Source organism: Corvus kubaryi, unplaced genomic scaffold (genome assembly GCF_017639235.1).
Source record: "Corvus kubaryi isolate FWS band 111438036 unplaced genomic scaffold, C.kubaryi_AGA036_p1.0 137, whole genome shotgun sequence".
In the NCBI taxonomy this organism is placed as follows: domain Eukaryota; kingdom Metazoa; phylum Chordata; class Aves; order Passeriformes; family Corvidae; genus Corvus; species Corvus kubaryi.
In genome coordinates, this window is record NW_024580671.1 from 12,284,066 (window position 1) to 12,298,253 (window position 14,188).

Consider the following 14,188-nt stretch of genomic DNA (forward strand, 5'->3'; position numbering starts at 1 on the left):
TATTTTCGTGAATATTATTTAGTTACCGAGACGGTTGAGCAATGTTAGCTGTGTCCTGGCGAAGGGAAGCCTAGCGCAGGGACCGTGCGGCCCAGGCCACGTGCGCCGAGCGCTCTGCGAGCAGCAGCGAGGCAGTTCCCGCGTGCGGGCGGAGCCACGCGAGCCGCAGTGTCGGTGGCGGAGCGAGGAGCGGCGGGAGCGGCGGGACCCACACGGCCCAGCACAGCGCGTGGTGGAGCGAGCCCCGTGAATGCCCGACCGAGAGGGGCGGCGGCTGGCGGCGGTGGCGGTGGAGCGGAGCCGCGCCGAACCGAAACACGCGCTGGAGCGGAGCGCGGGGGGGTCGTCGCTCGGGGGCCCGGCCGAGACGTGGGTGCAGCGCCCGGCAGCGGCAGCGAAGCTGCGACCAGAGGAGGCGACGCACGGAGAACTGAGCGGTGCGGCCCGGCCCGGCCTGCGCAGCCCCGAACGCGACCCCGGGAAGAGTGCGCAGGCACCAGCAGCCCCGACAATTCCAACACGGGAGCGACCAAAGGAGAGAGCAAAGACGCAGCCAGACAGAAAACAGCAGCCACTCGGAAAAAGGAAAAGATCATAGTAGCTAACATCTTAGGGATAGTAAAATGGTATAATGTTAAGCAAAATTATGGTTTTATAACAAGGTGTGACAACAAGCAAGACGTATTTGTGCATAGAACTGCTATTAAAAAGAATAACCCTGAAAAATGCATCCCAAGCTTGGGAGATGGAGAGGTGGTGGAATTCAAAATTATACGAGGTAGAAAAGGGTTACAAGCATCGCAGGTCACTGGGCCTGATGGTGTTCCTGTAAAAGGCAGTATATATGCTAAAAATCGTAGTCATGTTAGACAGTATCTCCATTGTAAACCCCCCCTACAGTCTCCCTTTCCTAATCCCACCTTTCCCTTTTACCCTATGTCCTATTACCCTCAGTGTATTCCCAATCCGTTTTTTCACCCATGGTTTCCCTCACAAAACCATGCTTTTGCCAATTGTTTCCCCAAAAATCCCTTTCCAATGCCGAGTGGGGGATGAAAAGGGGGAGGGAAGAAGTTAAACCCTCTCCTGCCTCAGTTTCCCCACAAAGCATGCTCAGAGTTCTGTCTCCCTTCTGTCAGCCCTAAGATGTTCCACAGAATCTGATTGGACATTTAAAGACTCAGGAGGGTGGCTTGTTTTGTCTTGAAACGGTTCTTGTTATGTTTATCCAGTTGTTTTCATTCTCCTTTTATTAAAATAAAACGGGTGAGGTGTTGGGGTCTCCTCCCCTGCCGTGTAGCCCTGGGAGAGGGGCCCTGAGGGCACAGCCACGGGGCTTCCCTGCCCCTGCTCAGCCTCGTTCCCATTGGTTGGTTTGTGTTCCCTGCGCGGGCAGAAGGACCCTTGGTCCCGTGACTGTAACAGTTCCTGGGCAGAGCCCCGGCCATGCGGCTGGAGAAATAAACATCTCTCTGGAACAGCTATCAAGAATCTGTCTGTCCGTATATATTTCCTTTCCACGGGACTCCTGGTTTGATATATGCGTGTTGCAGTATCCCCACTGCAACAGGGAGAGGCAATTTCTTTACATAAAGGTTATTTTAAAATAGTCTGAAAGCAAGTGCCTTTCTCATCAGAGTTTCCCCAAAACTGGACTATTATTCATGGATTAAAACTAAATTTCTGGAGTTTTATCTCACTTAACCAAGACTTGAATACAGCATGTTTGGCATCAAAAAGTCACAGGTGATTCAGATACTTGTCTGATTTGGGAGTGTCCAAGCACTGTGTTTAGCAAGGAGTATCAAGACAAATCACATCTTTTTCTGTGGTAAGATAGATATTTACTTTGAAAGTGTAATGAAAAATACATGGCTTTGTTTCATTCAAAAATCTTGAAAGTTGAAGAAGAGAAGGCTGAGGGAGCTATTTTATGCCAACCTGATAATAGCACTGGACAAGAAAAAAATCACTTTCTACTGAAAAGTGAACCAGAAAGGTTGAAACACTAGGCAAAGCTCCACTCATTTTAAGGGAACAATAAGTATTTTCATTGCTAGGGAGTTAGCAATATGACATTTATCCTTTACCCATCTTTAGACCACATTTTACATGTACAGTTTATAGTCATGAGGGAGACTCAGATGAAACAGCCTGAAAAAGGGTGCTCTGTATACTTTTATCTTCACTTGTCTGAAATCAAATAAAAACTCTCATCAGCATATCATGTTCTGGCCTTGCATCCATCTCTGTTCTTTCTTTCCCCATATGGATAATGTCTGGCCAGGAAGGAAATGACTACATTTTCAACTACAGGAATGAAATCTGGGCTAATGGAAACTTGGTTGAGTTACTTCCTGCAAGTTAATGACTAAAGAGAGCTTTTCAGGGGGATGGCCAGTAAAAGCCATAACCTAAAATACCAGCAACGTGGATCCTCAGAAGGCTATCTTCTGTTGCTGTGCAATTTGGGGACTGAGGGTTAACATTGTTTGAAAAATAAAACAGGTTTTATCTTTATTCACCTGATATGGTGTGTTCATCAATGAAGAGTCTCAGAAGCCCCATTGGGCGGATATGTTTGTTGGAGAGTATGCAGGGAAGTAGTTGAAATTCTGGGAAAACAGAGTTCGAGGGGTCACAGTGTCCCTTCTCAGATGTCACTGAAAATTATTACCTTCTAATACGGAGAGTTTCATAGTTTCATTCTTACTGTTCAGTTCAAGTTTTCTGTACACAATGCAGAAGTTTCCTGTTTTTCTTTGTTTTTTCTGTATTTATTACTGAAAGAAGAGCTGGAGTTGTGACTTTGTTGGATGCAGGAAATATCTAGAAGAGAAAAAAGTAGGTGTTTTTCAGGTAGCCACATGAAAAATAAGTAATAATCAAGTTCAAAAGTTCAGCCAGTCCACACAATTTCAATTCATTCACTATACCTAATTTGAATTTGCATAAAAATTTACCTTTATACCTTGGGATTTAGATTTCTCATTTATAAGTATATGATTTACATTTTGCTTTGATTTCAGAAGAAACCAATCTTGGCATGAGCTCTTCCTCTTGAACAGATCAAGATCATCTTAACGCGTCTGGATTAGCCACTTGGAATGGGAGTTGTTTTAACCAATTAGAGTTCAGTGTCACAATCTGTTTCTAAGAGAAAATTCATTATGTATTCAGTAAAGTTAATTATATTTTCTTTTTTGACATCTTTCTGTTGTCTGATCCCCCTTTTTCCCACCTGACCATGCAAACTTAGAATTAACTCTCCAAATAGTGTTAGTGCCTTGTTTGGTTTCTTTCACGCTGCCTGAAGGGATCAGCTGAGGTGACAGAAATTCTAATAAATTTTACACCAGTAAATTTGGCTTGAAGAGCAGATGTAAAAGTCCTGCTGATTGTCACACATTTAAGCATTCATTCATAAGGAAGCCCACTACTGTGCATATGTGGGACATATGTTTTTGCTATGCCAAAAGCAAATCTTCATGCTACTGGATTGCTGCATTTCCCACTGCTACTCAAAATGCTGTTCTGAATACTCCTACCAGGGAGCTCTCTCTCTGCAGAAAATGCACATCTTCAGTTCAAGTCAAGAGGTCTGAGCTGTACTCTATTCCCGATTCATTGGCAATTTGCAGCCAATGTTTTCTTTATCGCCACAAATTAACGAGGGGAAAAATTGTGGCACTAATTTTTCTTTCAGTGTGATGTTATGAAAGAAATAAATGGCAAGAAGAGAGAAGAGGAGAAGAAAACAAACCAGAGACTCTGCAAAGATAAATGTAATATCCCCTTCAACCTCAAGAAATGAAATTATTCTGACAGGGTCAGAGATTCTGCTTGGCAAACCATCTTAAATTAATTACCTGCCTGACATTTTAAAGGAAGGTTTCAGATCGTAAATTTAACCCAGACAAAGCATTCTTTTTAATCTTGTCAGTATGCAAACTACTTTGCACTGCAGTCTGTGAATTATTTATCAGAAAAGCGACCCCAAAAGGGTGAAAGGAAAACTGGGAGTATTTGATCTCGGGTTCTGCAGGCTGATGTACTTCTCTACCCTAGATCCGTACCTGTTACCATTGCTTAAGTTTTCTTTGTTTGATGTTGCTGATATATAGCTCTCACACTGTGCTTCTCTGAAGCCTAAATATTTTTTCTCCATTTAAATTACTTTTAAAGCAGTGTCCCAGCGAATAACTCTATCTACTTTCCAGGGAGAAACAAAAGTTAAATAAAGGGGACAAACTCACCTGTCTTTCTGTTTTATGTCTTTTCATTAGCAAAAGCATGCAGTATTGATGGCTGTTGGGTTTTTTCCTGCACTTGGGTGAAAGTACTATTACAGTCTGTAACAGTAACTAATCTACAAAGGCTGATTTTTTTACTGGTAAACTGCAGAAAACATTAATCCTGTAACTAGATGTGTAACAGTAATGATGGAGCGTGATCACCTGGGGTAAAAATACCTTGGAAGATGTGAATCCAGAACCCAGTTTTGATACAGGTTTTTTGGTTTTGTTGGGGTTTTTTTTGCATAAAGTCACTTAATTTTAGTCTCCTGGTTTTTAAAAGAAGCCTAGACAACTTCTAATTTCCTATCTCTCGGTCTTTTTAGGTTCCAAGTTTATTTATTCAACAGTATTTCATTTCGTATTACTGCTGGAAGCAAAGACCTCTAAGTGCAACTGCAGTGTAAAAGACAATTGTAACTGAGGGACCAAAACAAATCAGAACATTGCCTAATACCTGGTCCTGTCTAACACTGGACCTTCTTTCTTAGTCACTCTGAATTTCCACATGATTCTCTGAAGACATCAACCAACACAGCATCTGGTATTTAGAAGAAAGTCAGATTTGGAAAACCAGCAGGGAAAAAAAAATTAACCAATTGTAACAACTTAGGCATGTAATACTACTATTCCACATTTTTCACTTTGAGAATATTTGCTCCCTGAATATGCTTTGTTAATTTTTGATGCTTCGTGTTTTAAAGGAGTTCTAATATTTTCTGCTTAATCCATATGTAAGATGAACTTTAGCTGAGCTAAGTGGAAAGTTCAGTAGAAAGTCTATCAATTTGCAGAGACAAATTGTAACTCCCTTCTGCTTCTGCCATGTAGTGTGAAAAATTATTTTTTGGACCTATGGAAGTTTCTGCACTTTCATGTGAGTTGATCTAAAGCTGACGAATATTTTTTACCCTTCTTTGGTTTAGTGTGCTACCTAATGCTTTGTTTTACAATTTTTAATTTATTTTTTCCTACCACCAGGCTTTCTTCCTCCTTTGTGTCAATGCTTGAATGTTGCAAGAGCAAGACATGAGACACTTCATAATGAAAATCTGTCTAAACAAACTGTGGACATGCTTTTATTTCACTCTGCAGTCCTAATGAAATAAGTCACTTCTGACAGATAATTGTGTGTTCAATAAATATTTGTCAGATTTCTACTTAGGCTTTTAAGTATCCCAAGCATTTCAAACTTGATTTCAGTTTCCTCTGATAATAAAAAAAAGCTTATACTCCTTATGAGTTGGTGAAGGATTAACTATGTAGGGCATAAAATCAGGGAATCCACACCAGGTAATTGCAGGTCTTCACAGTTTAAGGCTGTATACACTTTTCATCAGTTTTTACCATAAAACTCCCAAGAAATAATTAAAGGATTGTGTACATGCACCACAATGTATTTATCTACCTATAAACTCCCCTTTGCAGTTTTGTGTATCCATACAAAATACACAATTAAGAAACTGAAGACTTTTGCTTACTGAATATCCCAGGTCCCTCTTTAAGGACATGTAGGTATAAGCTCTAGTGTCCATGGATACATTTTAATTAGGGATTTTGGCTATTGTTTAACTCTGATAATTTCCCCTGTGATTTCTGTTCAGCTGATTTCACTTCTCTTCCCTTGGCCCTGGCTCAAACCTTCTGGAGCATCAGTGCTGGGGCTGTAATCAGATACCGTCCTAATAACAGCTACATTTCAATGTCTTTCTCCTGCTTGAAGGCTTTTTTACATTTCTCAACTGATTTGTGAGGGTGGTCAAGAATCATAGAAGTGCAAAGAATTACCTTTATCTAGATTTAAATATTATTTTATGCTAATTCCTGAAGCTATTCTTTTAAGAGAAATAAAATAGACAGTCCTTGATTTTTATGTGTGTACCAATACAAATTAAACTTAGATGTTCACTCTCATGACTGCTTTTAGATATTCTGACATTAGAATTACTGCAGGACTTTTTCAAGCTGTTTAAATACATGTTTTTTAAAGTCATAATGAGTAGATTATACATTCTTTATTTTCTGGGTAGCTGAGGCTGAACACTAGTAGAGAAGTAATAAAATTCTTCTATCAAGATATGCACTGGTGGTCTTGACTGTGCTCCCAAGTCCAAACCATTCTGAATGAAATTCACCCCTCTGCAGCACCAGCCAAACCTTACTTGTGTTCTGCATGCTGGAGCATCAGCCATTCCCTGTTGCTCTGCACAAAAGTGGATTTCAGCCACTGTGTGTTCAGACCTTTTGCATTTCAAATCCATTTCATTGATTGTGTGTCTTCTTTTATTTCCCTGAGAGCATTATTATGAGATTCTACTATTCTGGTCTGTACTGAAATATCATTTGTATGGGTTTGGTTTGATTTTACTTAACCTTGCATTTTCATTGATCATCTTTGTACTTTGTTCTTTCACTATGACTTTTCTTTACCCTTCACAAAGACCTGATACACATAATGAGATGTATGTAATGCAAAGCAAGTGTTGGGGATTGCTCTGGAGCAGAAAAATAGACAATCTAGCAAAACTTTCCTCTCTGCTGGAGGGTGGTGGTACTTCATGCTGCACATGGAGATAGCATGGAAAAGGAAATGGTCCATAATGAACATTCTACACATTGTTAATATTCCTAGCTTCCCTCATGAAAAATGTCCACACTTGGCTTGCTTAAATTTTAGTCAGAGAGTGAAAATGTTCCTGAAATGTGGCACAGCTCAAATGGGTGATACACAGGGGCAAAGCTCTTCTTTTACCCAGTAGTCTGGTACATAAGCCTGAGGGATCACGTAGAGTTTAAAAGTATATTAGGGTCTATAAGGCAGTTGTTTTAGTGTTTAAAACCTATAGTTTGGCGTAGGGGTTTTTTTGTCAGCTTTCTTTTGCTATGTACTTTCCACCACATAACTATTCCATTTGTTTTGCCAGTGTGCTAACAATTTGTGGTGAGAATGACCTTCAAAAAACAGCATCCCTAACAATCCAGTGTACTACCTTTCACCTTGGATAAGGCTTTTATTTATTTTTAATAAATTCCACCTCATTTCTAACACATTAAACCTCATTATGGTGTAATTTCCCTTGGTATGAAAAGACCTCATTAATTGTTCCATTCAAAACCGATTATCTCTCAGGATGGATGTTATAAGGGAAGTGTAATGGATAAGGGTTTTTTTCCACATTCTGCTTGAGCATTACTTTTTCTCAAGTGATTAGTTTTGCTGCATCTGTGTTTACTTAAGAACCTGAAGCTAAAATATTTAGTAACAGGTGGCTGAGGTCTTACTGATAATCTGCCTGCTTTTTAGAGGTACGTCTGTAAAAAGTTTTCAATTCCCACATTCTGGTTCTTTCCCATATTTAACAGGCTGTAATGAGAAGTAGTCTTGTACGGTATGGTACTCAGACTTATTAGATTCTAGAAGTTTTATTTTAACAGTTTTAACTGACTGTATGACACATATTTTACTCTTTAGTAATAACAAACTATGCTTCATCTCTTCCTGTGTTATATAGGGATTTTCATGTTTTCTGTAGCCTGTTTTTCTAAGGATATGCTTGCATTTTTAGTTTATTCTCTATTTTCACATGTGTTCTTTCCTAATTCTGTTCTCAGGAATTTTCAGTGGACTTAGCCTCAACAGCTGTTCACAAAAATTTTCAGATCCTTTTCTGATGACTGGTAATGTTTAAGAGACAAGTGTTAACCTTTTAATATTACTACTGTTGGGAGGTCTTGAGAATTATGACTGAATTTCTTTAAACTGATGTATAAAAGATGTTTACCTAAAATGTGACATCTACCTTTCTGAGCTTCTTAGCTATCCAGCTATGAATACAGTGAGAACAAGAAGTCATTCAGCTGTTGATGGGCTGGATATGGTTTACTGACATTTATGGCTGCAGGTAGGAGATTGCTACAGCTATTTGAACACTCAGGCGGGGTGGTCCTGTATCAAGACCAGGATGGAAAGCCAAGATTTTGAAACCATCCATGCAGCTACTCCACAGCCAAGTGGTTTTGACATATGCTAGGGATATATGCAGCTATAATTCAAGAGCCCCACTGTGCCCAGATCATTCCAGGAGTTTGAAATATAGCTTTCCACATCCCTAGATATAAAAGAGGAGGGGCTTGTATATTTTATTGAAACAATTACATTTTCTGTAAATACACACTTACTAAGCTACAGTGAAGCTGAGATTACATTTTAATGATTGACTTATTTTCCTGAGATGTTTGAGAACACTGATTTGGGGACACTGACATTGAATCAGATGGTGATTGGAATTAACTTATTCTGAACAATGGGTAAGTGCCTTAAAATATGTTTCATAATCTTTAAAAATACTTCAAAGATTTGGTTTGGTGGTTTTTTAGAATGTGAGAAGAAAATGAGAAATCCTTGCTGCTGTTATGCAGAGCACAGGATTGTTCACATTTACTAAGACAACCTTACACTAGAAAAAGTCAGAAGGACCTGTGCTAAACAGCATACCTAGCTTTGCAGGTCTCTCCATTCGTTTGGTGTCAACTGCACCCATCCTGACATTAAAAAACCAACTGTTAGCTAAGAAGTCTTCTCAAAAACTCGAATTTTACAGGCTAGAGATCACCAGGAAAAAAAAAAATCAACAAACCAAACAAAAACCAATAATCTCTTTTCTTGCAACACTAGGAAATACTTATGCTCTATAATAAATCTGATTTGCTCTCCTTATTCAGTTTCCATTAAGTTTAGCACTATTTTCTAGCCACCTGATTTGAGCACAGAATTCAAGATTTTTGTTTCACACCATGTAAGAAATACAAACTGCACATAGAAGCTACATATTTCTGCTCTCCCCTCAGTACCCAAATCCTGTGCAAGAAATAAAACATGCAGAGAGGTGGGTATCTTGGGGTTTGCTTTTTTTCCTAATTCCTAATAGCTTTTTATTCTTAAACAACCATCCTTTTTAACAATGGTCAACTTTAAAAATAAATTAATGTGAAATTTTAAAGGAACAGTTTGGAGTGGAAAAGTTGGTAGTGGCATGCAAATAACATCTTTCTAGTTATAGGGTAAGATAAAGCAGTGTGAAGAACTCTACAGGAAAAATTACATCAAGCAAAATGGAACTGATCTAGAGAGAGATAATAACGGCACACTTGATGTAAAATATTATTAAGATTGTGGTGAATTGTCTTTCACAGTTCAGAGAAAATATACTTACACAGATGCCTATTGAAATTAAGAATCAAATTATCATTCTGTAGTTCATTGTGAAGTAGTCAAAATATTAGTAGATCGTCCATTTAATCAGAATGATTCAGGATATGAACTAAAAAAAACACACTACAGAGGAATGTTAAAATAATTATTATGTAAAGTTTTTCATGGAAACACAAATATGAAGATCTTCAGGAGTAGAACCTGGCAGACATTGTCATCCCTGACCAGGAGCAATGAGTAGGGGAGGCAACAATCATAACTGGATCTGTCAGACCCTGTTCCCTTGAAGGGTCCTCCATGGGCTGCAGTGTGATTATCTTCTCCATTGTGGTCCTCCATGGGCTGTAGGGGAACAGCCCTCTCACAGCTGCCATGCAGAGCTTTTACCCTTTCCTAAATATGCTCTCACAGGCACAGCATCAGCACTGCTGATGAGCTCAGCCTTGAGCAGTGGCAGTGGTTCAGCTGGAACTGGTTCTGTCCCACATGGGACAGCCCCTGGTCTCTTCTCTCACAGATCTCCTGTGCAGCCCCTCTGCTGCCAATATCTGGACAAGGACACTCAGCACAAACTAACAGGAGGACCTGGTATTCCAATAACAAATAGCACTGTTGAAGAATCAAGAAACCTTTTTTCTCAGGAATAGTGACAGTTCTCTATTTTCTCAACAGGTTGAAACATAGCACTGCATCTGTTGATCTCTCATGTTTAAAAACACTTGTTTTCATTAGTGATGTTGAGTTGTCTGCTGCCGCTGTGTTGTTCCCAGGTCAGGTTACAAACGTGATGGTCCAGATCCTCTTTTACTCAAATAATTTATTCCCACACAACCCAGTTACAGTGTAGAGATCCCATGCTGTGATCTGAAGCTATACTTCTCTCTTACTTAAGTTTTGTATTCCAAGAGAGGGAAAAAATTATTCTCTATTTCTTTGAGTCATTTCTTTTCTTTCAGTCTGAAGATTAATAATTGAAATGTGGAAGTATGTGTGGGTAGTTGTGTGTTGTCTGAATGCTCATAAACTGAATGAGTTTCTCTAAAAGCTCTTCATATCTGAATGGTGACCATTTGTATCATTTGGTGATGTTGTCAGACATTGTACTATATAATAATCCATGTGCCTCTTTCTGGGGCTGCTACTGAAAAGTGGTTTTAAGAGATGTTTCTTAGACATAGAGGGTTTCTTAAATGACTTTGGTGCTCTTTTTCCTGCATTAATATGATTTTTTCACCATTATTATTACTTTTGTTGTTGTTATAGTTATTGTTGTTACTTTTATTTTATTATTTTCTGCCAGATGCTAGCAGAATTATACTACTAAACAGTAAACCTAGTAAGTCAAGAATTTGCTCCTAATCAGAAAACTGAAATTACTACAGAAACTTCTTAAATTTAGTTGGGGAACTAAAGTCATCCTCTTGATAAACAGTTTGTAGAAGACAGTCAGAAACTTGCAAAGAGAGGTTCCCTCCACAATAACGTTCATGCGTCTTTTTCCTACTCTGGAAATTCCCCACTAGCTAACTAGAACTGGTGCAGTAAACAGAAATTGGCTTAATGGGTTTTGGAAAACACAACTTTAAAAGAAGATATTGGTCTGTATAGAGTTCTTAGCATTGTAATAATAAGCATGTGAGACAAAAACCATTACATTAAATATACAGAAGCAATCCAGAGAGGATGAACCAAAGACAAGTTCCATGCCTTCCAACCATGTGTTCAGCTGGATAAGTTAGGGTATCACCTGTTTCCACTTCTTCTGTTTACTTATTTATTCTACTCCAGAACTTTTATTTCCTTGTCTGTGGGGAGGCACAGCTCTTACTGGCAGTGGGGAGCACATTGTCCTCCTCAGATGAGGCTGCTATAGCATGGTAGATACAAGTTGGACTGCCACAGAACTCGGAAGTCTCCCAATTTCTGAATAAGCTTCTAACCATTCTTAACCACATTGGTACTTTTTCTGCTTAATTACTGCTCCAGCAGCAGTTTTAAAAAGAAAACCACTGCAGACATATTTTGTGAGGGATCCGTCCTATTACTCTGTGTTGAGCTTGCTCTGCAAGCCCCTGTCAGAACAGACTCCTCTCCAGAGGTTTTGGGCTCACAATGAGACTCAAGGAGGAGCTGCCCACCTCACTGCATAGGCCAAGTGGATTTGGCTCAGAAACAGAGCTGCAGGTGCCTAGAGAAAGAGTTGTATGGACCTTTCTTTGAGGTGGGGTTGTGCTGGGGATATTTTGGATGTGGGTTTTAATTCCAAACCTTAACTCCACCCACATCTGTTTCTAAGCTTCTCTGTCACTTTCAGGGATTAGCCCTTAGGCAGATCTGAAAATCCCAGCTGCTGTACTGAACCCCTTCTTCCAATGTCTTTGCCTCCAATGCAATATTCTCTTGGAACAGCAGTTTGTTTTCCAGTGCCTTTTTTTTTTTTTTTTTTTATATTAGCTGCCAGGAGAAAATAAAATGTGATTTATCCAAAAGAAAAAAATACATGTATGATAGAGGTGGGAAAAAAACCACTGAGGATCTAGTTCAAACTTTTGCTACAATCTAAAAGAGTAAAACATGCAACTACCTATTACAGAGAGAAAGTTGATGTGGTTTCTAACAGAGATACTTGCTTTAGGTTTGCAGCACATTCAGAGAACAGCCTTGTGTATCCCCTGGGCTCACCTTCATCATTTTACTCACAGAGCCTGTGGCTGCAATTACGTCTGAGCAGTGTGTTGCACTGGGGGGAGAGAGTGGGCACAAGCAGCAGGTGACAAAAGCAAGCATAAATGAATCTAGATATTTTCATTACATTTTGGTTGTAAGCTGGGAAAAAGGAGGAGGAAAAAAATTATGTCTTGTAAGAGACATAAGCATGGTGTTCTGTGCCTGGCAAGGTAGACCAAAAAATGTTATGAGGTTAGCTGAGAGCAAGGCAACTCAGGGTTAAGCCAATGAAGAAGCTCTGAGGAAGTGATTTGGAACACTGTTAAATATCATGGGAAGATATTTCCTCAGTGTCTCCCAGTGAGCGGCTTGCTTTGTCCCAGGCTATCTTCATGATGGTGTTTGTGCTGGAACTTGGAATGGAATATAGTTATGTTAGAAAGCAGTGTACTTTTAATTACATATGAAATTAGAGAAGTTGTTTTCTTTTATTCCAGAAAAATCAGAGCTAAAGGTTAAATCAAATCTATCAGCTTAAATTTTTTTTCTCCTCTTCTTTTTCTGGTTTGCCTGCTGGGATATTCCGAGCCTTCACTGAAGTAAATGTAAGTGACTTTTCCTTGCATTTCACAATATTGTCACTCACATGAAGTTTTACATTGTCCAAGCTGCGATCAAGATAACCATTCCATAAATGAGTTCACTTCCATTATCATTATCTGTAGCATTCACACATGATGATGAGCTGCAAGATAAGTCAGAGTGGCAGATACCTCCTACAGACTCCAATGGCTTTTCCCATGAGGTCCCTTGTATCCTGCTGACGTCTCAATCTGTTTCTCCCCAAGGGTCATGAAATCAATTTGTTGCCAGGAACCTTGTCAGCCTCGTTCTACTACTTGACTTTCAAATTTACTGTGACAACTTTTTTCAATGAGATGGCATGACCATAACTGCTTCTGATTTTGGGATCTGGTCAAGCACAAACAGATAATGCTTGGAAGAGCAAAATGCCTCTAATCACTTGATTAGTGAGCTTTTGTATGCAGAATCAATTGACACAGAGCAGTTGAGTGAAGACCCTCATACGAAGGCTAAGGGGTGAAATCTCACCCTTTTTGCTTGGAATATCTGCAGAAATCCTGACAGCATGGTTTATTATGCAAGGAAAAAAATAGTTCCCTGTGCTGCAGAAAACTGTGTGCCTTCCTGATCCCTTCTGGGATCAGTTTTTTAAGGACATATATGACTGCAGTAGATCTTGCAGGCCACGGGAGACAAAGTGTATGATTCCTCCAACAGACAATTTAGGGACCAATTTCCAAGAAGAAAATTTTTTCATGGGTTTGGCAACCCAGGAACTAAAAAGAACATCAAACGTTGATCCAGTACACGTATTGTTCTGGTCATTTTGTTCTAGATAGACAGCTGGTACCATTCAGTCCACTAAACCTATGTAACCTCTAACTACTGATAGTTACATACTTTTTATACACTGAACTTCTGATTTTTCTTTCCACCTTTTCAATAGTTGCCTCCTAGTAAAAAAAAAGTATTTAACTCAGAAGCCTACTCAAGGATTGTGTGCTATCTGAAAGCTGTCTGGAACTTTCAGAAACTTAAAGGTGTTTCCCATGCTGTGATGCACCTGCCCTGAGTTTGTTCTCTATTTCTGGGGCCATAAGTTAAACTGGGGATACTTAATATATTGAGAAAGCATAGACATCCAGTAACATTAAATGTGAGAAGTTTATTCTTACATCCAATGCTGTATTTTCAGACTGTTAATTTTTCACTGTTTTTTGAAAAAAAATGAGCATCTCATGCAGAATGGTTTCAGAAGAAAAAAAGCTTTTTGTTTTCTGATGTGTTTCATAAATAAAGAAAATACTGTTATATACATCTGTATATATGTATATATTTATTTGTGTGCATATATACGTATACTCTCTTGATCTCTTAGGTTTAAATTAGAAAAAAGTAAAGGAGGGCAGAAACAGAAGAATGTAATAAT